Source organism: Oryctolagus cuniculus, chromosome 12, assembly GCF_964237555.1.
Source record: "Oryctolagus cuniculus chromosome 12, mOryCun1.1, whole genome shotgun sequence".
In the NCBI taxonomy this organism is placed as follows: domain Eukaryota; kingdom Metazoa; phylum Chordata; class Mammalia; order Lagomorpha; family Leporidae; genus Oryctolagus; species Oryctolagus cuniculus.
In genome coordinates, this window is record NC_091443.1 from 19,967,285 (window position 1) to 19,993,092 (window position 25,808).

Below are 25,808 nucleotides of genomic sequence, written 5' to 3' on the forward strand. Positions count from 1 at the left end.
AAAAAAGCCAAAGTGAGGCTGAACCTTAGAGACCAGGCTTCCCTTGTTGGAAACAGAGCGGGCTGATAGCACCTTTAAACACTTGCCTGTTTTTCAAGCAGCCGAGGGAGGCAAAACCTGCCGAGAGCTCGGCGAGGCTGGCCTTAGGAAGGCCCTGCAGAGGTGCTTCATTAACCCGATTAAGCAGGTGGATGGAGAGGGCCTCGCTGATCATTTACACCTTGCTAATGAAGCGTGTGACTCTTAATCTCCTCCAAACAAGATACACTCATGAAACTCTGGTTCAAGGAAAGGGGAAATTAATTAGGTGAAAAAACTATGAGATTATAGCAGAGGGATTCCTGCAAGGCAACTATAACCTGGGTGGTTATTCGTTTCAGTCTTTCTGAAACTAATGGCTGAGTTGTCAAGTAAACAACTGGTGGCACCTTTTGGGCTTCTAAGAAGTTCAAAAGCAACGCGTCATTGTGCGTCTGATTTTACTTTTCATGTGATATCTTAGAAAATCACTTTCATGGAAATGGTTGCGGCTCCCAGTCCAGTATTTATAGTGAGACTCCTAAGAAGAGTCAGTGATATACTGTCTGTAATTTATTTTTAAAAAATTGAACTGCAAAACAATTCTAACGTATCTAATGCAAACTGTGAAGCATTTTGGGTTCAAAAGAGAATATTTAAATAGATTTATTACATGAATGGTACTATCAGCTTAGTAAAATAAATATAACAGTATGTAATATTTCTCAGATATTGATATCTGTCGAATACCAGCTAAGTGCTATAAATTTACTAACTCGTTAGTCCATATGACAACTCAGTGAGGTAATCAATTCATTTGTTTATCAGTTAATTCATTAAAGAAGTTAAATAAGTAAACATGTACTTTCTTTTTTTTAAGATTTATTTATTTATTTGAAAATCAGAGTTAGAGAGAGAGGGAGAGACACAGAGAGAAAGGTCTCCATCTGGTTCACTCCCCAGATGGCTGCAACAGCCAGCGCTGAGGCAGGCAGAAGCCAGAAGGCAGGAGCTTCCTCCAGGTCTCCCCCTTGGATGGCAGGGGCCCAAATATTTTTGCCATCTTCTGCTTTTTTAATGGCTTTTCCCAGGCCATTAGCAAGGATTGGAGCAGCTGGAACTTAACCTGTACATGGTGGGATGCTGGTATTGCTGGTGGTGGCTTTACTTGCTACGCCACAGCGCCAGCCCAGCATGTGCTTTCTTACTTGTCAGTGAAATAAACGAGATGGTAAAGCCGGAAATTAATTTTTTTAAAGATTTAGTTATTTAGGCCAGTGCCGCAGCTCACTAGGCTAATCCTCCGCCTTGCGGCGCCGGCATACCGGGTTCTAGTCCCAGTCGGGGTGCCGGATTCTGTCCCGGTTGCCCCTCTTCCAGGCCAGCTCTCTGCTGTGGCCAGGGAGTGCAGTGGAGGATGGCCCAAGTGCTTGGGCCCTGCACCCCATGGGAGACCAGGAGAAGCACCTGGCTCCTGCGCGGTGCACTGGCTGCAGCACGCTGGCCGCGGCGGCCATTGGAGGGTGAACCATCGGCAAAGGAAGACCTTTCTCTCTCTCTCTCTCTCTCTCTCTCTCTCACTGTCCACTCTGCCTGTAAAAAAAAAAAAAAAGATTTAGTTATTTATTTGAAATGCAAAGTTACATAGCAGGAGAGAGAGAGAAAGATCTTCTGTCTACTGGTTCACCAAAAGACCACAATAGCCAGAGCTGTGCCAGGTGGAAGCAGGAGCCAGGAGCTTCAACCAGGACTCCCACAGGGGTGCAGGGGTCAAAATACTTGGGCCATCTTCTGCTGCTTTAACAGGCACATTAACAGGGAGCTGGATCGTTAGTGGAACACCCAGGACTGGAACTGGCGCTCGTATGGAATGCCGGCATCGCAGAAGGTAACCTGCTATGCCACATGTTGGCCCCCAGAAATTAATATAAATTGTATTTAATTTGGAAGATTTTTCTGATTTTTTTTGTCAAGCATGTAAATGAGATAGAAAAAATAACTTTTTAAAAATTAATTATGTATTTGAGAGGCAGAGAGACAGAGAAAGAAGGAAAGAGAAAAGGCTCCCATCTGCTGGTTTGTCCCCCAAATGCCTGCGGTAGTTGGGGATGGGCCGAGGGCTGGCTGGGCTAGAGCCAGGAACAGGGAACACAATCCAGGCCTCCCTTGAAGGTGCCAGGAACTCAGTTATTGAGCCATCACCTGCTGCTTCCCAGGGTCTGCACTGGCAGGAAGCTGGAATCGGGAGCTGGTGCTGGGATTTGAACTTGGGCGCTCTGATGTGTTTAACCACTGGGCTAAGTGCCTGCCCCAGCATACATTTTTATACCAGTAAGAGCATAGAAAGAGTATGAGCTTCATGGAAAGCTCAGTGGGTGAGCTGGATCTGGAGCTAAATTTACTGTGATATTGAGCAAGCTGCTTAACCTCTCTTTAGTTCCTTCCCCTTTAAACTGCGCATGATGATTCCTACCTCCTCGAATTGAGGCAAGTCTGACCTGAGACACTGTGTGAAGCCCCAAGTCACACACAGTAGGGCTTCATCCCCATTGCTCTCCCTGCACTTCACATCTTACACTTGGATCCACACTGGACTTCATGACAAACTTTTGGTCTAACTCATTTCCTAATGTCTTAAAGACCTACAAACCATTAACTTTAAAATGGCCTCCTGTTTTCTGCCAAACTGAACCAGATGCCCTGCTCCTGAGACTCCGTGGCCCAGGCCTGTGTTCCAGGAAGGGTGATGTTTTCACTGTCTCTGCACTCATTGCTCCCTGTTTGGAATGCTTCCATCTTTTCTTTCTGCAAGTCTAGTCCCTGCTCATCCCATCAGAGCTAGCTCAGTTCCAAACTTCACTCCTTTACCGGCCTGTTCATCAGATCACACACACACGCGTGCGTGCGCGCACATACACACACACACAGAGGGGAGAGTGAGAGAGATCTTTCATCCACTGGTTCATTCCCCAAATGGCTGTAATGGCCAGGGCTAGGCCAGGCCCAAACCAGGAGCCTGGAACTCCAGCTAGATTCTCCCATGTGGGTGGCCAGACCCCAAGCACTTGGGCCAGCATGTGCTTCTTTCCAAGGCACATCAGCAGGGAGCTGAATCAGAAGTGGAGCAGCCAGGACTCAAGTCAGCACCCATATGGGATGTCAGCATCACAGATGGTGGCTTATCCCACTGCACAACAACACCAGCCCCATTCACAGACCTTTCTCTGCCAGATATTGAGCCCTGGACTAAGACATAAGAATCCAAAGGATGGGGCAGGTGTTTTTTGTGGCATAGTAGGTTAAGCTGCCTCTTGTGACTCCAGCATTCAGTACATCAAAGCAGAAGTTCACGGGGCCGACACTGTGGCACAGTGGGTTAAAGCCCCATCCTGCAGTACCCGCACCCCATGTGGGTGCTGGTTCTAGTCCTGGCTGTTCCACTTCCAATCCAGCTCCCTGCTAATGTGCCTGGGAAAGCAGTGGAAGATGGCCCAAGTACTGGGATGGCCCAAGTAGTTGGGCCCCTACACCTGTGTGGGAGACCCAGAAGAAGCTCTTGGCTTCAGATCGGCTCAGCTCTGTGTGTAGTGGTCATTTGGGGAGTGAACCAGTGGATGGAAGACCTCTCTCTATATATCTACCTCTCTCTGTAACTGCCTTTCAAATAAATAAAATAAATATTAAAAAAGTTCAAGTCCCAGTTCTTCTGCTTTATGTTTTAATATTTATTTTATTTATTTGAAAAGTAAAGTCACACACACACACACACACACACACACACGGGGAGGGCAGTAAGAGGAGAGAGAAATCTCTTCTATCCACTGGTTCACTCCCCAAATGGCTGGAATGGCCAGGGCTGGGCCAGACTGAAGCCAGGAGCCAGGAGTTTCATTCAGGTCTCCCACATGTGTTCAGGAGCCCAATGACTTGGGCCATCCTCCCCTGCTTTCCCAGGCACAGTAGCAGGGAGCTGGATTGGAAGTGGAGCAGCCGGGACTCAAACTGGCACCCATATGGTGGGCTGGCATAAGACTGCAACTTTACCAGCTACACAAAATTGCTGGACCCCTCTCCGTTTCTGATCCAACTCCCTGCTAATATGCCTGGGAGGCCGTGAGTGATGGCCTAAGCAAGTACTTGGGTTCCTGCCACCCACATCAGAGACCCAGGAGGGGTTCTGGGCTCCTAACTTTGACTTGACTCAGCCTCAGCTGTTGTGGGCATTGGGGAGTGAACCAACAGATGGAAGCGCTCTCTCTCTCTCTCTCTCTCTCTCTCTCTGCCTTTTAAAGATAAATAAATATTTTAAAAAAGAATCCAAGGACAAGTGATATAGGCTTCAAGTGTGTGTTGTTGCAGAGACAACAGACATGTAAACCTGTGACAGAGAACAAGCACCAGGTGAAAGGTACAGAGGCCGTGAGGGGCAGTGCTGCCTGGTGGTAGGGAGGATGAGCAGAGGTCTCTCAAAGCAAGGCTTGAAGGACAGAGAAGCTTGGGAAGGTGACATCAGGTGGAGGAACTCAAAGGCATGGGACTGTGAAATCTCAAAGATGTTGGGGCGAGGTTGTGGCATAGTCCTGTCTGCAGTGCCGGCATCCTGTGTGGGCACCGGTTCAACTCCTGGCTGCTTCACTTCCAATCCAGCTCCCTGCTAATGTCCCTGGGAAGGCAGAAGAAGATGACACAGGTGCTTGGACCCCTGCACCCATGTGGAAGACCTGGAAGAAGCTCCTGGCTGTAATGGCCATTTGGGGAGTGAATCAGCAGATGGAAGTCTTCTCTTTCTCGCTCTCTCTCTGTAACTCTGCTTTTCAAATAAATAAGATAAATTTTAAAAAAAGAATGTTACACTACTAAAGTTTTTAAAAAAAGATGTTGAGGGACTGCAAATGCTTTGGTGTGGTTGAGTTGGGGAGAGGGGCTGGTAATTGAGGCTTATGTGGCTACAGAGGCCCAATAGGGGTTGTAAGTGCAAAGCCAAGGCCTCTGTGCTCTTTGGCCAGTGCAGAGCCCATGGATCCTGGGATTTTACATCCTAAGTGTAAATGGTGGGTTCTAGAAGAACAAGACTTGGGGCAGGTTTAGAAGCCAGCTGCTGCCATTCAACTGAACACTGATTATGGCTGCTCGAGGGCTATTAGGGGTGGTGGGTAGGCAGCCGGCCAATTAGAGAGCAAGTTAGGAGGTGAAACTAGGATGAGATCACTCGAAGAGTGTCTGGTACCTGCTTAATAAATAATTGTTGAATGAACAATTTTTCAGTTGTTTTTGCTCTGTGGTTGTACTTTTTCCACTTGGCTCTCTAAAGATGTTAATTTTTTAAGTCCCTCCTACTGCTACCACTTCATTTTCTGCCTTATCTCTGTTTCCTCCAAGTTCTGATTTTTTAATAAAAAGATTTATTTATTTGAAAGGCAGAGTTACAGAGAAGCAGAGGCAAAGAAAGAGAGGTCTTCCACCCTCTGGTTCATTCCCGAAATGCCCACAACAGTCGGAGCTGAGCCATTCTGAAGCCAGGAACCAGTATCTTCTTTTGGGTCTCCCACATGGGTGCGGGGCCCAAGCACTTGGGCCATCTTGCACTGCTTTCTCAGGCACATTGGCGGGGAGCTGGGTTGGAAGTGAAGCAGCTGAGACTTGAACTGCTGCCCATATGGGATGCTGGTGCTGCAGACAGTGGCTTTACCTGTTATGCCACAGCGCTGGCCCTGAGTTCTGAATTTTTGTTATTTGTTTCATCTCCATCCTCCAAAACAGAGTGAATCTTGGATGCCCATTTACATGAGGGGTTAAAAGCCGCTCGGAAGTTCTATGTGTATGGGTTGAGTTTTGCAAACTACTGGGGTTCCTTTACACTGGGGGAGTCTAAATTTTTGATAGTTGTTCTCTGGGCCTATTCAGTTTCTCAGAACATAATTCTCCAACCTCCCGCCTCTGGTATAGGAACAGGGGTGATACTGCACTGGGTTACACTGGGTGATAACAGTGAAACTCTTGTTACCAGTGGCACACAGCCACTGCCCTCAGCTCCCAGACTGCCCTGAGCTCCAGATACACTGACCTTTCTTGGCCTCCACTCACCCACAATCTAGCAACAAAGGGGCTAAGGCCTGGGGGACCCTGCCTCATTTCTACTGCCAGTGTCCAATCCATGGGTTTGTGCCCAGGCTCTGCTGGCTGTATATAATGTGGCAAAAACAAGACATGTACAGAGCAGGAAAGGGGCTGGGTAGTCCTGACTCAGTATGTAAACTAGTAATCATCCCTCCATCTTCTCAAAAGTTAGTTTTATTTTTTATTAATTGAAGGAGGGGGAGAGAGAGAGAATGAATAAATCTTCCATCCTCTGTTCACTCCCCAAATGCCTTAGTAACTAGGCTGGGTCAGCCCAAAGGCAGGAGGCCAGAACTCAGTCCGGGTCTATCGCATCTTGAGCCATCACCTGCTGCCTCCTGGGGTGTGCATTACTGGGAAGCTAGACATGGAAGTGGAGCCAGAACTCAAACTCAGGCACTGCAAAATAAGATGTAGATGTCCAAACAGTGCCGTAACTGCTGTGCCAGACTCCTACCCCACTCCTCCCGTGCTTTAAGCACCTTGCCCTCTTTGCTTAGTGAACCCATGTCCAAGTCCCTAATTCAAGGTCCTCAGAGAGTAACTCTCTGTGTCCTGCTGGTGTGAGGTGCAGTTGGTCACTTGCTCCTGGATGGGCAGCTACAGGTAGGGTTGCATCCTTTGGTATGCAAGTCCCACTCATGGTTCATATATATACATATTCCATCCATGATTCACTCCCCAAATGGTCATGATAGCCAGGTCTGGGCCGGGCCAAAGCCAAGAAGTAGGAACTCCATCCTGGTAGGGACCTCAGTACGTAGGCCATCCTCTGCTGACTTCCTAGGCACATTAGCAGGAAGTGGACGGGAAGAGTGGAGCAGCCAGGGCTCTGATATGGGGTACAGGTGTTGCAAGGGTGGCTCCACCCACTGAGCCACAAGGCCTACCCCAGCACATTCTTTTCTGTAATATCTGGTGTCCCTGAATCCTGAGCCCTCTGTGGCACTTGCCTTGGTTTTGCTTGGTTTTGGTTTTGGTATTTCTCCTCTGTGGGTGCTAACATTTTTATTTGCTCTGCTGAGACCATTCCTGCTTGGCCAGCTGCCTTCCATCTCCCAGGTTTTTGTGGACATCTTGGCACCAGCTTGTCAGGGTTCTCAGATTTTATGAGACTCTTTGAGCTGCTTGGAAGAAAATTGTTGGATTAATTAGTCCAGACCCATTGATCACATGAAAAAGAAAACCACTTAAATTGGTTTAAGCAAAAGTGGGAAAGAAACCTCGAGGTCTGGGGATTTTCTTTTAGACTGAACTCCTGAGGCTGAAGTGCCTAGCCCCAGCGTTCTCTGTGTTTCTTTTCTCATCCTGGTATTGATGCTGCCATCCATTCTTGTTTGCCTACTCTCTGAGCAGCACCCTTTCTCTCTCTGTGGTCTCTGGGAAGAGATACAGCTTCCTCACAGTTCCCAAGCGCACCTGCTATGATTCGAGGACCAGGGGCATTTAGCATGCTGCCTCTCCAACCCAGGTCCAAATTCTGAGGAAGGAATTAAATTGACGGGCTTGATACAGGTGCCCTTGGTTCTGCACCTGCTGCTCTGAATACAGTCAGTGAAGATCCTGGCGAGTAGTGGTGCAGACCACATTCCTGGGTAGGTACATAGGCAGGCAGGAGAACTGTTTCCAGAAGCAAGGGTGCTCTTGTGAGCTGGGCACACTGCAGTGGAGGGGAAGTAGTCAACCTTTTGCTCACCTGATTTCTTTTCCTCCAATTTTGTTTAGTGGAAGGGAGAGGCAGAGTTTGGGAGGTATTTCCAGCTCCTCTGCAGTGAGAAACTAGGCCCGGAGCACAGGCAGCTGCGGCAGAGGGCAGGGCTCCCCCTTGGCTTGTGCCAAGGTCTCCTGCAAGGAGTTCGCCTTGGCTCCTGGGTCTCTCTCCAGTTGAGCTCTGGTCTGTTGCTCAAGGATCCTGGTCAGCTGCTCTTCACAGCCTGGCCCCAGGACCTCACAAAATTTGTCTTTTCTACTCTCCCTATTCTAAAAGGGAAATATGGACCAACATTTACTTGGGAGGATTTTTGAAACAAATGCAGTGGCACACAAACCGTAAACAGTCAGGCTCCTCTGTATCACATGCCAAATAAGAACTTTGTGAGTTAGAGCCCCACATCCCAAGTGACAGAATTCATTTTTCTAATGAAATGTTTATTGAATAGGGCAAGAGAAAGCAAGCACATGTGCTACTTATGCTAATCAGCATTTGATAAGTAGAATGCAATTTTCTCTTTAATCAACCTAGTGCCCATCATGTTCAATTAGCAATGCACCGATGACGGTCGGTGCAGGGCTGGGTGGAGGGGAATCGCCAAGCACTGTTCAGGGATCAGCAGCACCTAACACCATGCAAATGACTGCAGCATTACAAGGGGCAGAGCTCACAGACCTATAATTCATTTTTAGTTCCTTCCACTGGTGCAGGGGCCACACCGCGTGTGTCGTGATAGTCCTTTGGGAATGAAGGCCCTTTGAAATGAAATTGTGTCTACACTACTTAAATTTGAACAGCTTTATAATAGCTATGAATCCCTGAAATAGAAAGTACTTTTCGAATGATACTTAACCGTTGTATATATGCTCAAAGCAAAATTAAACCTTCAGAATCATCTCTGGTGCAACTATGCAGAGTAAGAGAAGGCGCTGTCTGCATGTGCCTCCACTGGCAGGAGTCGCATCCCCACCTGCTGAGTCACTCCCCTTCAGGTGTACTCTGAACCCAGCCCTGAAGGACAGACTGAAGTTTTCATTCTGGCTGTTAGTTTTTTCAAGATTCAGTTTCCCTCTATCAGTTCTACAAAACAGACTCTCTGAGAAAATACTTTATTTTTTTTTTAAGATTTATTTGCTTATTTGAAAGGCAGAGTTACAAGGGGGAGAGAGAGAGAGAGAAGGAGAGAGAGAGAGAGAAGGATCTTCCATCAGCTGGTTCACTCCCCAAATGGCTGCAACGGCTGGAGCTGACCTACACCACAGTACCGGCCCCAAGAAATACTTTAAACGGGGGGGCCGGCACTGTGGCGCAGTAGGTTAATCCTCCTCCTGCAACGCCGGCATCCCATATGGGTGCCAGTTCTAGTCCCGGCTGCTCCACTTCCCATCCAGCTCTCTGCCATGGCCTGGGAAAGCACTAGAAGATGGCCCAAGTGCTTGGACCCCTGCACCCACATGGGAGACCTGAAAGAAGCTCCTGGCGCCTGGCTTCGGATCAGCGCAGCTCCGGCCGTTGCTGCCATTTGAGGAGTGAACCAACGGATGGAAGACCTTTCTCTCTATCTCTCCCTCTATCTGTAACTCTACCTCTTGAATAAGTAAATAAAATCTTAAAAAAAAAAATACTTAAGATGCCTAGATTCACTCCTTTGGGCACGCTCAATTTCTGAGGCAGTAGGGGTTATCTATCTTTCAGAATGTTAGTTTCTAGATAAAAAACTACATTGACCATTTAAGAAATTTTAAATATATTTTTATTTTCTTTGACAGAGACCTTCCATCTGCTGGTTCTCTCTCCGAATGCTCATAATAGCCAGCCAGGGCTGGGCCATGCTGAAGACAGGGCTCAATCTGGGTCTCCCGTGTGAGTGGCGGGGAAGCCCGGTGGTTGAGTTGTCACTGATGCCTTGCAGGATGCACCTTCGGAGGAAGCTGGATGAGGCCTGACCCAGGCACTCTCCTGTAGGATGTAGTGACTCATCCACTGCGCCACACACCCAGCCCCAAAACGATCATTTTAATTTTTACAGGGCGCCTTTTCTTGCTCAGCTTGACATATTTATTTACAAGTTTATTTTATTTTTAACCTCACCTGCAAGCAGTTCATGTTACACCATCATCATCCTCAACCTGATTCCCAGGCATCCCCTCATATCTGTAGGCACCTTCGCTGGTTCTGATATCAGATTTTCCCTTGGATATGTGTGCATCTGTGGGAGATATTCAGTGAGGGGATTGGTATATGTGTGATTTTATGTAAATAAGTGATATTGTACCGGAGGTCTTACTCCACTTGAAAATTTTCCCTCCACACTATTTCTAGGATCTGTCAATGTTGCTGTAAATGTTTATAACTCCTTGCCTTTGATCACCGCAGAATATTATATTACACTCATCTACCTTGTTTTGGTCCGTCCTGTTCCGACTTTGCACTGTTACGAAAATGATGTCATGAACATCCTTGTATGAGACTTTGTCAAAAACTTTGTCGAAAAAAACAGAATTAAAAGGTAAGTTAATATGGTGCAAAAGAGTTTTGAAATCTATGCATGACTTTTTTAAAGGACATATTTTCAATAACTTTTGAAGACCCCCTCATAGGCCCAGATTTTAATTTTTTGCACCGTATTAAACATATTTTAATTCTATCTTCCATGAGCTTTCTGAGGTACTCTTGTGTGTAGTCATTCTGTGAGAACTTTCCCCAGGGTATACATCAGGTCATATGTCTGACTTGACCGTATCGGCTATACTCCCACCAGCAGTACTTGTCTGTCCCATCAATTTTCCCTCTTATGGTTGGTGCCTTTAAGTTTTAAAAACTAAATCCTTCCTCTCCTGGAGTTCACAAAGACACTCTACCACATTTCTCTTATAGTAGCTTTTCAGTGTCATCTTTCAAATCAAGAGCTCTCGTTTTCTCTGAAGTTCATCGTTTTGGGTAGAAAGACAATTTGGTTTTTCTTCATACAGTGCGTAGGTTTTCCGACACTGTTTGATGTTCTAAATGCTCCTCAACACTCTGTCATATTTTAAGTGAATCTTTTGTTCTCTCTGTAATGTTCTTGGTATATACAAGAACTATTTAATTTTTCATTAATTATTTTTTATTTGAAAGGCAGAAACACAGAGAGACAGAAACAGATCCTCAGTCCACCAGTTTACTCCCTAAATGACCAAAACAGCCAGGGGTAGGCCATGCCAAAGCAGGAGCCCAGATCTCAAACCGGGTCTCCCACAAGGGTGGCAGGGCTCCAGGTACTTGAGTCGTCACATGCTGCTTCCTAGGAGTGTGCATCAGCAGGAAGCTAGATCAGAAGAGGAGGAGCTAGGATTCAAACACGGCCCTTCAGTATGGGACACGGGCATCCCTGTAATGACCTAACTGCTTAGCCAAATGGCTACCCCGTAACTATTTTTAGACTCTGTTCTGATCATTGGTCTACTCTGGTATCCTGCAACTATGGTTGAAAACAAAAAATGGGATTAGCAAGCCTCATTGCCTATTGCATAATGCAGAGTGAACCACGCACCTCCCTCTTTGCTATTCTTTTTCAAAAATATCCCAGCCATTCAGAGATCCCTATTCTCCCATTGGCAAGTTAGAGTACATTTGTTAAAGATTTTTCTGGGGCTGGGGCTGGAGCTGGGGCTGGGGCTGGGGCTGCGGTGTGGTGGGTTAAGCTGCTGCCTGCAGCACTGGCATCCTATATGGGCTCCAGTTTGAGTCCCAGATGCTCTGCTTCCAGTCCAGTTCCCTGCTGATGTGCCTGAGAAGGCAGTGGAGTCCTTGGTCCCTTGCACGCATGTGGGAGACTCAGAGGAGGCCCCTGGCTCTTGGCTCCTGGCTTTGACCTGGCCCAGCCCCGGCCATTGCAGCTAACTGGGGAGTGGACCAGGGGATGGATGTCTTTCTCTCTGTAACTCTGCCTTTCAAATTAATAAATAAAATCTTTAAAAATATATATTTAAGGCCGGCGCCGTGGCTCACTAGGCTAATCCTCTGCCTTGCGGCGCCGGCACACCGGGTTCTAGTCCCGGTCGGGGCGCCGGATTCTGTCCCGGTTGCCCCTCTTCCAGGCCAGCTCTCTGCTGTGGCCAGGGAGTGCAGTGGAAGATGGCCCAGGTGCTTGAGCCCTGCACCCCATGGGAGACCAGGATAAGTACCTGGCTCCTGCCATCGGATCAGCGCGGTACACCGGCCGCAGTGCGCCAGCCGCGGCGGCCATTGGTGGGTGAACCAACGGCAAAAGGAAGACCTTTCTCTCTGTCTCTCTCTCTCTCACTGTCCACTCTGCCTGTCAGAAAAAGAGTTTTCAAAGTCCTCCTAGAGTTTTGATTGGGATTTCAAGTAACTTATAGATGAAGGGGTGTTACCAGCCCTTACTGCAACTGGATTGCAAGGCTTCCATGAGGTTGCCCCGTTGTCTCCAGCTCCTTCGTGTCTGGTCTGGATGGTTTCTGCCCTGTGTAGTTGGTGACAGCCATGCAGTCTCCAGGGTTCAGTGGGGAGCGGAAATGGCCTTCTTCCAGGGCCTGTCACGTGTCTGTGATCCCTCCCCTGTCTACCTTCCGGATTATCAAGGGGAAAACTGGGGGCTTTAAGTTCTGGATTCACCCACATGCCTCTCACTTCAGTAGGCCCCCAAGGTTTGAGACTGTAAGCCAGAAGCCCATGCCAAGTTCTTTGCTGTCTTCTTGGGAACTAGACATCTCTCAGTTGCAAGGTTTCAACTCTATTTTCCTCTACACTCCCCACAAAAAGCTCTTTAGAGATTTTTAAAGTGCTAGGGATCTTCAGAAAGTTCACAGAAAGTATGTATTATGAAAAAAACTATGTATGGGTTTCAAACTTTATTGCACCAACATAAATTTGCCTATTAATTTCACATTTTCATGGATTTTTTGAGGCACCCTCCTATTTCCTGTGTAGTAATTCTGTGACACAGAGAAGGCAGGTATTCTTGTCCTGGGCTTGGAAAGAGTTGGGGGACTCTCCTAAAAAATGCAATGTCAGCTGGGAGCGAAGCTAGAACTGGAATTCTTAGTGCAGAAGAGAGGATCAGTCACGAGGCAGAGGCTGGTGGGCTAACTGTCCACTGTTGCACACAGGAGCACTGTGTCCTCCACGGGAGTCACCCGGGCCTCTGTTTCCCCATGTGTGATATGGACTGGGTGATCCCTAAGCCAAATCCAATTCCATAGTGATGAGATCCTGAATACACAGGGGAGGAACAAAGGCTGCCTCGTGGGCATTTCCACCTTCTGTTGTTCTTGTTCCTTTTCTGCTGAAAGTGCTAATGCAGAGTGAAGTGACCAAAAAAGTTAATAGCCTGGAGGGTTGCTGCACCACTGTGTAATTAACAAGCTGCAAATATGGCTTCTGGATACGTTGAGTGGGTTTTATTGTAATAGTTGCTCTTAGCAACTGAAGGATGACATCACTCCTCGTGTTTGGTTCCCGCTCCTGAAAATTAAGCCCACTCTTGAGGGAAGGGGGCTAAGAATCATCAATGAACTTTTTAAACGGAAACAAAGCCTGGAGGATTGATCTGCTGCCACCAGGGCTAGTGCTGAAGAGATGAGCCAAAGGGACAGGCGTTGCTGTTCCAAAAACAAAGAGGAAGAATGCTGCCTTTATACAAAAGTGGTGTTTGTCTCAGGAGAAAAAATAAACACTCTTTATTTATTTAATGAAGAGGGCAAGTGAAAGAGGATGGAATATAAAGATAATTCATTAAAAATCCAGAAAATGCCTCTGTTACTAAGGCAGAGTGAACAATGAAAGACCCCAATCTCAGAAAGAACTGGGAGAGCTTAGGAAAGGCCTCGAAGACACAGTGACATGCGAAGAGTCAGTGCATTGGAGAAATGACAGAATTTAGCGCTGAATGCTGTCTGGTACGTGAGTAGTGTCTATATCTAATTAGGCTAAGACAACCAAAGATGTTTTCTTTAAAAAAAAAAAAAATACACACACACACATATGAGGGCCGCTGCTGCGGTGTAGCCAGTAAAGCCACTGCCTGCAACGCCGACATCCCATGTGGGCACCTATTTGAGTCCTGGCTTCTCCACTTCCAATCCAGCTCCCTGCTAATGGCCTGGGAAAACAGCTGAATAAGTGCTTGGGCCCCCACACCCACATGGGAGACCTGGAGGAAGCTCCTGACTCCTGGCTTCTGGCTTCAGCCTGGCCCAGTTCTGGCTCTTGCGGGCATTTGGGGAGTGAACCAGCAGATGGAAGACCTCTCTCTCTGTTTTTTTTTTCTCTCTCTCTCTCTCTCTTTCTCTGTCTCTCTCTCTCAATCTCTAACTCTGCCTTTCAAATAAACAAATAAATCTTTATAAAAAAATATAAAGTTTATGTGTTTATTTGAAAGGAAGAATGACAGAGGGAGAGAGATCTTCCACATTAGCTGGGACTGGGCCAAGCTGACACCAGGAGCCAGGAACTCTATCCTGGTCTCCTGTGGTTGGCAGGGAATCAAGGTACCTGAGCCATTGTCTGCTGCCGTGCAGGGTGTACATTAGCAGGAAGCTGGAATTGGAATTAGAGCCACGTCTTGAACCTGGGCACTCAAATATGGGATGTGAGCATCTCAAGTAGCATCTTAATTGCTGCACCCCACATTTTATTCTTAAAGGCCAACCTTCCATTGAATGCAGGCCAACTATAAAGGAGTATGTTCATCCAAATGCTTGTGAACTCCCTAACCCAGGGACTAGCCTGCTGTTCACGTGCACGCATGGGAAACATTTGGGGTACAGCTTCTTAAGCCTGGATGTCTGAAAACTCAGACTGTAAACCTAGGGTTCTATAGTCTATATTATTTGTGAGTGTGTGTATGCGTTGGGGGGGTAGGGGGTAGTTAAATCTTTGAAAGCTTGAAAAGTGAGATTGTACACTCTGATTTGTTCATAATGTGATTGAAGGCTCTACAAGAGTAGAAAGCGAGAAAGAAGGCTTGGAGTTCTGTGGTTATTTAAGACCCTGTAGTTGGACCCCTGCCTATATTTGTCCCCTCTTCTAGCACCAGGGCCTCCTCACTTCTAGCATCCCAGGCTCCTTTCGGTTCCTTGAAAGAATTTGCCTTCTCTCTCTTGGGTACCTGTCTGTGCTATGCTCTTCCCACAGAGAGGGTGATTTTAAGTCTCTTCTGCTTCATCTAAGTAAGTCCCAGGGGGACTTTCTCCAGTCCCCAGAGCAGTCTGGTGTCCTTTCTCTTCTGGTGTCCCTGAAGGCAAGAACCCCAGGGTTTTTGCACACCCTTGCACCCTCAGTCCCAGTGCAGTGGCCCATATGTTGTAGCTACCCAAGGAATTTGCAAACGAATACACACAAAGATACCCTTCGTACAGTCAGCCTGCTTCAGTAAAATATCTTCAGCGTTGAAAAGTGGGACTGGAAGGAATCTAAAGGAATCATTTGACCCCTTCCCGTCATTAGAAGTAGATGGCATTCATTGACATTCTTAAAACAATAAGTTGGTTAAGGATCTATGAGGATGCCTTAAAAGTTTGTGGAAAATGGAATTAATAGAAAAGCTTACTTTGTTGGAAAAAGTTTTCTGAAATTCATGCATCCATGGCACCTTCAGTAAGTTTGTGGAAAATACTTTAAAACCATTCATGGATCTCAAAAATTTTTTTGCACCAAAGTGAAATTATCATTCAATTCCATTCTTACATGAACTTAGTGAAGTAGCCTTGTATTAGGTGAACACATCTTCCTGAGAGACTGGGATGAGGAATTCCATACCCAGATGGGAAACTGCAGGGAACACAGAGAGGTGTATTATTGTCAGTGGCTTCTCTGTCTGTGGGCAGAGACCTCAATCCTGCAAGTATTTATCATGGCAAAGCAATGTGTCCTGGACACACCATGAGTTTCCACAGGTCCCTGTTTGCGAAACCACTGACCGTGGAGCCCCAGGCTGCTGCTGGAACCGCCATTGTGATGATGGGTTTTTGGGTTTGTTTTGTTTCCTTGTTGCTTTAACAACTACTGAGTCTCTGTAGAGGCGGGGACAAGTGCCTTTTAAATTTGCTCTACTAAGAGGAAAACGATAAATAAAAGTGAGCGAGCAAGCATTTAGAAATGCCATTTCCTGGGTGGGTAATATTTTACCAAGGTGCTCTAATAATGGGGGTGGTTTCATCGTTAATTCTGCCGTTTCACACTGGCGTCCGGTGCATGCGGGCTCTGGTCCCTCTCTAACCTCAGAAGGCCTGTTTTTTCCTCTTGCCAACTCGTCTATGGGGCTTATCAAGGAGAGAGGATTGCTACTGCTGTCTAGTGCCCATAATTAATCCCGGAGACAGCGAGGATTTAGGACCACTGATTGTGGCTGACTTCAAATTAAAAAGTCACTGTTAGCATGTGAAACAGACACCATATGTTATAAACAAATGCTCTGAACGAAGTGGAGTGTCAAGATAAGTCACGTGTAAGCGCAGGTCGCACGTAGAGTGGGCGTTACTACATCCACTCATTCATACTTTTCCATGATGCTAGGGATACACAAATACAGGTGACACTGTTTTTCCTTCCGTTGGTCCCCAGAAAATGTGTCTGATTTTTAAACATGAATCTAGTGCAAACCTCAAATTACTAGTTATGGAAGCTGTCTCTCTCTTTACCATCAACGTGGTGAGTACAAACAAAGGCAGACACCGGTCTGATTGGTTAGTGTAATCCAATTGCCGACTTGAGCTTCTTTTCTTGTTCCTGCCATGACTAATTTGTGGTTTCACCCAGTGTTTCTGACTGTCAGGCACATCAATTATAAGAGATGGGCAAGATGCGAAAGGAGAACTGTCGGGAGGAGGGGGGACTTAAGAAATTGTTTACAAGGGGCTAACTCAGTGATTATTGGCAAAGGTCTTCCCATGTGTTCACAAGAGCGGTTCTCTTCTTTAAGGGAAGCAGCCGGCTTATTTCCCAAATAAAGAACAAACTGGCACTGCCCGTCAGAACGACTGGCTGTGCAGTTGCCGGCCCCATCCCTCCTTACTAATTGGCGCGCCCCTTTCCGACGGCCCTCTGCTCTGAACGCGACAATGGCGCTCTGTAGACACTGCTGCTTTACGGGAAGGCTGGGCTAGGTGTTTATTTTCCATGGCTGTAGTGATTTTTTTTTCCCTACTGAAACTCTATTATACACTCTTTTGTTGTCCTGGCTGAAGCCTGTTGTTTCTGCAAAAACAATAATAGGCCTGGAGATTAGGGTTGCATTTTATGGGCTGAGCAGCCCAGCAGGGCACCGTATTTGTATCAATCCTATAAATTCCTGGCATCAGGCCTCCTTACTCCTGGTAATTAATCTTTTTCATAAATGCTGTCATGTTTAGAGCTGTTTTATTAAGTTTCTGGATCCTGAATTTCCTATGCATCCTTCCCTGATGTCAGAAACGAAAATAGAAAAGCCACGACCACAAAGCAGCCACATAGATGTAACTTGCCAGTCATGGCCCTTTTGTAAAGGAGATCTCCGTGCAGAGGGCACCATTTCCATCTGTACTCATACTGGCCCTCAATGCTAGACTTTGGGCCTCGCATGTGGGCTGTTCCTCTGGTGTGAGAAGTCTAGGAAGGAAGGAGGAGTCACTTTGCGTTTCTCTCTCCCTTGTTGAAATACCAGAGCTCGAGAGGGAGACCTACTCGGAAGGAAGTTTGTTCACTGCCTTTGGACTTGGCCTTTCCAGGGCAGCCGATAGAGCTGAATCCTGCCCCTTCTGTCTCAGCTGGGCTTGCAGTTGCCTTGGCATGTGATGGTGTGAGCAGCTTTTCGCTGTGGCCCACTGACCTAATTGCAATAGGGGAGGTAAAATATTTTCATTACCCTCTCCCCCAGAATAGAGAAATCTTCAAAGGGAACGCAGGGAGGGAGGTTAGCCTCTTAACCCTAATTTCCCTACCACTACCTTAGCTTGCCTGGCATCACAAAATTAGTCTTTAGTCTCTGAATGTAGTGGCACAAAGATTGTTGTTGGTTTTGCTTTTAAAAATCATTTCATATTGCAAACCCAGCGATTATTTCATGCTGTTTAAACTATATTTGTAGTCTTTGATCATGCATAAGTAGACTCAACTTAACTGCTGATAGAATGATGATATTGTTCTCTGGGTTTTTTCTTTTTCTTCTTTTCTGTCTTTCAAGGACCCTGGACCCAAAAGCTGGGCTCCAGAAATTTTCATTACTATATTGCAATGCGCCTTTGTTTCTTAATTGGTTCAGGACTACCTATTTGCATGACAAGCAACATAATTCAGTTAGAAAAATCTGTTGTGTGTATGGTATGTATAATCTATATTTATTGCATTTTATAAATTGCTGATTATTTAAAAAATTGAAAGACGCCGGATTGGCAAAGAATGCCAGAGAGAGGGAGAGGGCAGCAGTTGTTGCTGATTATTGTTATTTGAACACAGGCTGGTTTCTCCGCGCTGCCTCCCCTCCACTTTTCTTCAGGAGATCCCGTCTGTCAGCACCTCCACTCCCAGCAGGAGATACTGTGCCGCCACGAGTGGGGGCTGAAAATGGGGCGAAATAGGTTTTGAACAGCAGCGTCAAATAAATTCAAGTGCCTTTCTAAATATATTTCAAGATTAAGTAATTAAGGATTGTAAAGCACTTGGAAAAAATAAAGTGCCGTGTAAGTGCTAAGTAATAAAGAGTAATCATAACAGTCATAAAAGGGCGAGCTGCTCAATCTTTCTCCCTTCCTTCCCTCGGAGGGTTTCCATCCTTGCAGATTGGGCTCCTGAATACAAGCTCCTTTATTTCTAATGAAGAACCTAGGCTGTAAATAATAATGGTAATTAATAAGGAGGATGTTTTTTTAATAATAATGAGGACATTCCTTTTTTTAAAAAAAAAAGTTTTGTTTGGTGACTTAAAGAGATCATGCCCTACCCTCATTCTCCTCCCACTGCTGCCCACCCAGGAGAGGTTTGTGCTTCCTCTAATGGCTGCAGAGTAGCCTAGACCCACAACTCTCTCCCAAGAAACCCTTGTCCCTGTTGGTTCCAGCAGCACCAAACATGGCCACTTCGTCAACCCGATAATCAACTTAATGATGGGTGTTTAAGATTTGTTTGGTGTTGTTGATGATTTCTATCATCTTTTCAATAAACCAGGCCACCTGCAGTGATGGCTACAATTTCCCTGGATAGGTGGGGTATTCCATTCCCAGATTCTTTCAGTTCCTTGAACACATTTTACAACAGTCTGACTACCCTGGGCGTCCGGGTGCTGTGTGTGACCAGCCTTATCAGTAGTGGCCGGGTGCGGGTGTAGGGCAGGACGTACACATCAGTTACTTTTCACGTTTCCTTTCCACTTTCTCCAGCCTCCCGGAGGGAAGCACATTTCCTCGTGTGCACTTCCTTGTTGCTGATGGACTGGAGGTGTCGCTGCCTCGCACAGGGAAGGACACAGTCCTGATGGGTTTTGTGCCCACAGCGCACGATGACACTCGTGACTTGGATGAACCCCGAAGCTGATTTGAACACCTGGCCCTGGAGGAGGCAGGTTTTCAGCCTGATGTGTAGATATACAAAATAAGGGCTCAGAGACAGGTTCCAAACTGCCATTTCTTTCTCTTTCAGACGAGGGCGTCTGCTACCCTACGGTAAGCGTGGCCTGTTACAGAATTTAGTGTTCTTTACTGCACTGGCACACAGCACATACAGCCAATACTCATGCTTGTTTGGCAGCCCTCCTGGAAATGGGCAGAAAAGGGATTCAGCAGAAACTTTGATTAAACAACAGTGACAGAACAATTGCTTATGACACTACTTTTTTTTAGTTTTTCCTTTCTTTAAAGCGTGACGCCAGGAAATCTCTGACTGAGGCACGTAGTCATTTGTGCGTGGCCTCAGTAGCGCTTGCCCTCAAAGGATTCTGTATCTGTCCCAGACACGGAGGAGGACACGTTCCAAGATGCTTCAGGTGGAAAGCAGGAATTGACTTATGGCCACCTCCTGAGAATTTGAACTTCTCCAATAAATCCTCGAAAAAAAACACCATTAGATTGGTAGGTAAGACTCCACTGTTGAGAGAATGACCCAGGCGCTGCTGTCTCAGGGGGCCCGAAGCGGTCCAGGAGTCTGGCCTCGGTCTTCTCCTTAAGCATAGTTGGCCTTTCCTTTATTTGTGGGCGTCTCCACGGTGCTTCTGAGGTCGCCGTCACATGTAGGAGTGTGGTAGACCTGGAGGGAAAGAGACAGGAATTTCAAACCCCCTGAGAAAGTGTTGAGTCTATAATAAAGGTCCAAAAGGCAGAAGAAGAAGTTCTTGAATCGTAACTCCTCGGAAGATTTTCCCGCGTCTGACCTTGGTCGAGTTGTTTATTCCTTTTGGTGCTTTGTAACATTAATCCGTGTAGTATTCAGAATACTGTGAGGGTTAAGAATAATCCCGAAGCAAATTTTATTTTGCTATAGTGTTGTAATAATTTTAAATAGTCTTTTAAATTTTTCTTTAGCTTAAAAAACTTCCTAAGTTATTTTATCTATTAAAATATCCAATTGATTTATAAAGTAATTATGTAGGGAGCAAATGATTATAAACATTCAGAACTATGCAGGTACAACTCTTGTGTGGATTTCATGAGAAGAAAATAAAATATTTTACAGAGATGTGACAAGCAACTCAAGAAGCAAAACTTCTATTTTTTGATGAGTTTTATTAAAATCTGAGTTGAAGCAAATGTGTCCATGAAACAGTCACCACAAATCCTTTTGAAATGCATTAGCTCAAGGGAAAAGAGTAGAAGTGGTAAAATAAAAATTAAATCTGCAAAAATAGATGACATCTCTATACGGTTTTGGGGAGAAACACAATTTAGGAAATCCTTTATCATGAAAAAGTACCTAAATCAAATCTTCAGACAAATGAATCAAAGAATATTTGTAATTTCTCTCAAAGGACCCAGACATCTGAAATAGTAGAAGTGACACTCACATGAGAGTTCTCGAGTATGGTGTTCTTGTTTTTATGAAAGCATGTAAAAAATGTATTAGCAATAAAACCTACAGACTGCAGATGGAGGGAGCGAGACAGTAAGGGATTTAGTCCAGCCGGGCCCAATGCACTTCCTTGTTGGCCTTTTTTCTCCTCCTTCCAATACTCAGACCCTGTGTCAGTTTGGATTAGGTCAATTGGAAACATCACTAAACTTTGCCATTTTTGTGGGTGGGGACCTGAGTGCTTTTATTTGCCTTTGAGTCCTTTTGAGTTCCACCCCTGCGCAGAGCAGGGACTGTTTCCCTGGCGAGGCCAGCTCCGGGTGCCTCGTCAGGACTGTGTCTTGCAGGCCTAGTGGCCGAGCCCATGAGGGGTCTCGAACAGATTGTGTAACTGTTGCACCACCAATGTGTACACGTGTGTCACTAATTTAATTTTAATTTTACTGTATGCATTTGTATAAGATCCTGCAGCTGTCATGTGCTCATCATCTGTCACTGAACTATCACTAAGCCATGCTGGGCTAAGACAGGATTATAAACGATGAACTGCCATGTGCTCCAAATCTTCTTATTTGCCTAGCTTGGAAGGTATGCCCTGTAAAATGTGATTGGCACTGTGCTCGGTGCTGGCCATTGACTCTGCAAGGCTTCTTCTGTTGGTTCTTTGAGGAGTTCTCCGGGGCCGCATTGCCTGTCACCTGCTGATTCCTGCACTTGCCTGACCTTCCAACCTCCACCTCTCTTCCCCCGCTCGTTTGGCTCCTAGCTCAGGGGCTGCAAAACAGGCCCCGAGGCTCTGGTGGCACGTGCAGTATCTAGGGCATATGGCTGACTGGTTGTGTGCAGAAGAGGATAACTGAAGCCAAGCAGGCCCAGCACTGTTATTACAGCAGATGGGGGAAGCGTGGCATTCAATATTTAGACAGATGCCACCTCCTTATTCCACCTGTCTGGAAGTTGGACATCGTACAGAACGAATGTCTGCCTAATGACGAAGGAAACAAAGGGCACATTTATGAAGCGCAGCGGAGCGGCGTGTTTACTGAGCACGCACAATGCAATTGTTGACCGTCACAACAAACGTGGACCGCTCCTGGTCACGTGCACACAGCGACAGGCCGAGCAAGGGCCTGCGACTTCGGGCCAGCTGCTTGGGTGTCTTTAATTTTGTGGGTTGGGAGCAACAGATCGGACTCTTAAGTTTGTGGTGTTGCCTGAAAGAATTCCATTGTCTCAGATGATAGCCCGTGCTCCTTTTGGTTAACATCCTCCAAACAAGTGTCATTGCCCTTCTGTTTTTGCATGTTTCTAGAAAAATCCAGTCCTTCATTTTCTCATCTGTGAGTGGTTTCTAACCAGGCAGAAAAGAAAAGGAATTATCTCTGTAACTGCTCCTGGTTTGATGTGTTTGGCTTCAAAGTGAATATCTTTTTTTTTCCGCTTAAATTGAAAATATTGATAATGCTGAACAAGAAGCAATTTAAAGATGTAGTTAGAAATGAAAAATAATAGTGTGTATTATTTGGCAGAGTGGATTTTTCTCTAGTAGTAGAGCGTGTGGTCTTTTATATGGTTTAATATGGAATTGTGTCACTCCTTCTTTACAAGTTAATTTTTTTTGGTCAATACTAGTCTTTATTTATGTATAAGGCTATTGCATGTTTTATCAGCAAGGAGTAACTGCACAATTTGTGAACTGGCTATAGATTTCTTACAAGACTAGAAGTTGGCTAGCTTGTTAAGAAGCAAAATAATCTTTGATTTCATGCTTCTAGTATTTACTTACTATAACTATCCGCACAAAATGGAAACCTCCTTTCACAGGGAAACTAGAAATGGAATACTCTAAGCCAAAAATGTTGAAGGCAATAATTTGTCAAAAGCAGTCAAAGGTTAAGCATTTCCAGAAGCCCAGCCAATGCCGTTTAAGAATTGGCCTGTGTGACAAGACAAAACTCTGTTTTTGAAAAGACCTCCTGATATCTATTTCCAGGAGCATTGCTGATCCGAAGGCCAGAATCATTACTAGTTAGCAACACCAGCACCGAAGGACCAGCCGCGCTGGAGTAAGTGACCAAGCAGCACTTGGCGTGGACAGGTTTGTTCCTCTTCCCACTGTTTTCACCCAGGTCCGGGTTTTGGGAAGCAGCCTTTTCCTTCCTTTTTCTCCAGTGCTGTTGCACGTGAACCCCCATCTGAGGAAAGGCATATGGGTGGGAAGGGGGGTCACTCCTAATTGAACAACCTGGGACTCACGAGGTTAATTACAGATATTAGCGCTGCTGTTCTTCAGCTTCTTGCCCTCAAGAAGCCTCTAGCTTCCAAGTGACCTGGCTCCAACAAAGACACTCGCTTTAGCCCATTAACTAATTGATAAAAACGTGAGTGTTTAGAATGAGTCTAATTAAATCACCGAGCCTTACAATTACTAGTCCATTTGGTAGCTGTTGGGAGATGGGTAACCTCAGCTGGCATTGTCGGGGAATAAAAGATACAAATAAAAGGGAGCTTAACTAAGATCATTTTGAAAGCTGTTCATTTGAAGACGAAGTACACATTTGCCCAAAATGTCTACATTTGCTACTTCAAATGCATTCCCTCTCTCGGGTCGCAGTCTCTGAAAAAAGAAAATAATGTCTTTTTTTCCTTCTTCTTTAAGAGCAGGCGTGCTCCACTTTACTTTGTCTGAGAAAGTTAGATGAGTGTCTCGGGGAATTTTTCTGTGTTAGCATTAAGCTAAATTCCTTCAGAGCTTGGAACACTGAAGTTTGTCACTGAGCTTTTGTTTAAGGGCCAGGAAACGTCTTGAGTAACAGACATGTTAAAACCCGGGTGGGCTCTCGGGACTTCTCACCCTGCCCCGGGCCTGCCCTGCCTGGCTGTGCCGGCAGCAGCCCTGGTGCCCGGCTTGGCTCATTGCTGGGCGGAGGGATGAGACCCATCGACGGGTAGTGGCAGGTCCCACAGAGTGCGTGCACAGGGCCTCAGCCACCCAGCCCACCATGACGTTCGTCCGCAGAGACATTCGTGAAGCTGCTAAGTGGAGGCTAACGTAGATACCATGATACTTCTCAAATCAATTTATTGATTTAAGAGCTGAGGAATTTGAGAAAGAGGAAACGTAATTTCTAAAGTTCTCTTGAATATTTTTCTGGATTTATTTAGAAAAGTACTCTATAATTTTTTAAAAAGGCTGTTTATCCTGAGGTCTCAGCTAATCTAGGCCAACATCGGACTCTTGAAAAGGTCACATAGTGGATCAGAGAGAGAGTGGGTGAAAGTGCTCTATTTTCCAGGGTATCTTTGTGGTTGATGGTCATACAAACAAAACCATGGGTTTTTGAACGAGTGCACCTCTACCTAATCCAAGGTTAGTGCCTTCACTCTTAGCTTTGAGCAATGGTTGCCTCTCTTGGAAGCATTCAGACAGGGGCTAAGCAACAGTTACTTTTCAAAGTCTCTGTGCTGTTGGAGGATGGATGTGAACATCAGCCGTGTCAGTCCTCCCTAGGCATGTTAATTGCCGGAGACATTTATATCAGTGAACAGGGAGCCCATCCACTCTGTATTAATATAAACCCAAGCAAAAAAGCGCATTCCACTTCTTCATCATTTAATCTTAGTCGCCAAGAGGAGGTGTTTTCTTTCTGATTATCCTGTCATTCAACTCATGCTAATTAGCGAGTGTAACACAACTTTAGCCGACAGTTTGGTTGCAGGTGTATTCAAACCTAGGGAGATTTAATTACTTGCTAATTGCCTGGTGTCCAAGGTAACATAATATTATAGTTGCAAATGCTATGGTATTAATCCATTTTAAAGAAGTGCGATGTGGCTTAGAGTCCATGTTCAGAGACTCCTGGAGGACGCTGTTGGCATTGCTACAAGTACAGAGAGGGTGGGGGATTGTGGCTTTTGTCTGACTGAATACCCAGTGTCTGGCATAGGGTGGAACGCATAGTAGACACTCAGTAAATATTTATTAAGTAAATACGAATGAAAGTAAACCCAATACCAGTACAGTGTGAATTATCTGAGCACAGGAAGGAAAGCTGTGTCTTAGGAAGTTAAAAACCAATGCCAGGAGTGGGCATTTAGCCCAGTAGTTAAGATGCCTGCAACCCATAGCCGAGTGCCTGGGTTCAGTTCCTGGCTCCCACTCCTGAGGTCAGCTTCCTGCTAATATTCACCCTGGGAAGCAGCAGTGATGCTCCAAGTGACTGGGTTCCTGCCACACTTGTGGGAGACCTGGATTGAGTTCCCAGTTCCCAGCTTGGGCCCCAGTCCAGCTTTGGCCATTGCAGGAGTGAACTAGGCAGGCAACAGGAGCTCTCTCTCTTTATTTGTCAGTCTGCCTGCCTGTCAAATAAAGAAATAATTTTGTAAGTGGATGGAAAAAATTGAAAAAAAAAAACAAAAAAACCAGCATTTAGGGCCAGTGCCATGGTGCAGTAGGTTGATCCTTTGCCTGCGGCGCTGGCATCCCATATGGGTGCCAGTTCTAGTCTTGGCTGCTCCTCTTCCAATCCAGCTCTCTAATGTGGCCTGGGAAAGCAGTAGAAGATGGCCCAAGTCCTTGGGCTCCTGCACCCACATGGGAGACTGGGAAGAAGCACCTGGCTCCTGGCTTTGGATTGGCACAGCTCCAGCTATTGCGGCCACCTGGGGAGTGAACCAACGGATAGAAGACCCTCCTCTCTGTCTCTCTCTCTCACTGTCTGTAACTCTACCTCTCAAATAAAACCTTTAAAAAATAGCATTTCTTAGATACCTCTGAAGGCCAAATACTATACATTTACCTAAATTATTTCATTTTACCTTCTTGAAATGATAATGTAGTAATTAAGACTGAAGACTTTGAATAAGAAAACTGAATCTAAATCACAGTTCTGCCTGTTATCAGTGCTGTGTCCTTTGTCCAGCCATCTAACTCTCATAGGCCTCAGTTTTGTCATCTATGAAATGAAGCATATGCAGGAATAACATT

The 25,808-nt window shown here is 45.8% G+C and overlaps 1 long non-coding RNA gene across 2 annotated transcripts in view; it reads left to right on the top strand.

Annotated features, from left to right (window-relative positions):
- Positions 1-25,808, top strand: part of LOC103351261 (uncharacterized) — a 76,164-nt gene that overhangs the window by 28,786 nt on the left and 21,570 nt on the right. For both annotated transcript variants that reach the window (XR_007910574.2, XR_011380445.1), the window contains exon 2: positions 22,815-22,919. This is a non-coding gene — a long non-coding RNA (uncharacterized lncRNA). The remainder of the gene's footprint in view (positions 1-22,814; positions 22,920-25,808) is intronic.